Here is a 1,263-nt window from a genome sequence, read left to right as displayed (position 1 = left end):
CCACCCCCCAACCCCCCCCCCCATCCCGCACAGCCCCCTCCTCTCCCCGCCTCGGGGATTCCCCCGCTCCTTGGGACACTCCAAGCACGGATTATTAAAACAATAAATACTCGCGTGTACGGCAGGAGACAGGCACACGGGCTCCCGCTCACTCCCTGAACTCCCTCCCCCAGTAAAATTCTTGATTCCTCCTTGTTTTCCCCCCTTCGCGGTAGGAAATCCTTGGAGGCGGGGATGCGGCTTTGCTCTCTGCTCCTTCTTCCCAGCTCATGTGCTGCCTGCTGTCTCTCTCCTGCCGGTGGCATCGCCGGAGCTCTCTGCGTTATCCGCCCGGGACTCATGTCTCATGTGCTGCCTGCTGTCTCTCTCCTGCCGGTGGCATCCTCTCTGCGTTATCCGCCCGGGAGCAGCGCTCCGAGCGGCTCCGACGGCTGCGTGGGGGCCGGGAACGAGCGGCGCGCGGCGGAGAGAAAAAAACCAAACCGCGGAACCGGCGATGGAGGCGCTCCTGGACGTGTTTCCCCTCCTCTCCAGCTGACAAACCCCTTTTAAAGCAGCGGCGAGGAGCGCTCCCGCCCGGGACCCCCGGGGGGAGCGGGGCCGTAAGTCAGTGCTCCCCACTCCTGCTGCATCCCGGCCCGGGGGGGGAGAGGGTGTAAATCAGCGCTCCCCACTCCTGCTGCATCCCGGCCTGGGCTCTCTGAGACACGACCTCCCGGAGGGGCCCGACGGGAGCTGCCCACCCCTCTCCCCCTCGCCGTGCACAGCGCGGTACAGTTGCGAGGTCGCTCGATACTGACACGGAATTTGGGGTGTATTTCCTTCTCTCCCGGCCTTTCAGCGCCTCTGGTATGGATTTTCTGCAAAGTCCTCTCCAAAGTGACGGAAGAGCTAGCGGCCTTCCCCAAAAACCTCCTGTCCGGCTCCTTCCCACGCCGCGTTGCCGAGTTCTAGGGGAGGTGGGATGGCTTGGTGGGGACAGGACAGCTCCGTGCCTGGGTTGTGTAAAGGCCTGGGGGGCTTCCTAACGGGAGTGTGTTCTACCCGGGTCCTGCAGCACCAGGGAAACGCTCCCTTGGCCGGGCTGCGGGGACTCCCTGCGCAGGGACCTTCCCGGCGGGAACGAGCTGGAAAACCCCTGTCCCTTCCTCTCCCGAAACCTGGAGCTGTCTGGGCTTTCGGACAGGTTTCCAAACCCGTAGGTTAATGGCAGCGCAGCATGAAAAAAAAAAAAAGCAAAACCAAAAAAAAACCCAAAACCCG

The sequence above is a fragment of the Aptenodytes forsteri genome, unplaced genomic scaffold (genome assembly GCF_000699145.1).
Source record: "Aptenodytes forsteri isolate BGI_AS27 unplaced genomic scaffold, ASM69914v1 Scaffold50, whole genome shotgun sequence".
Lineage (NCBI taxonomy): Eukaryota > Metazoa > Chordata > Aves > Sphenisciformes > Spheniscidae > Aptenodytes > Aptenodytes forsteri.
The sequence above is the reverse complement of the archived record's forward strand: the minus strand, read 5'-3'. Positions refer to the sequence as shown.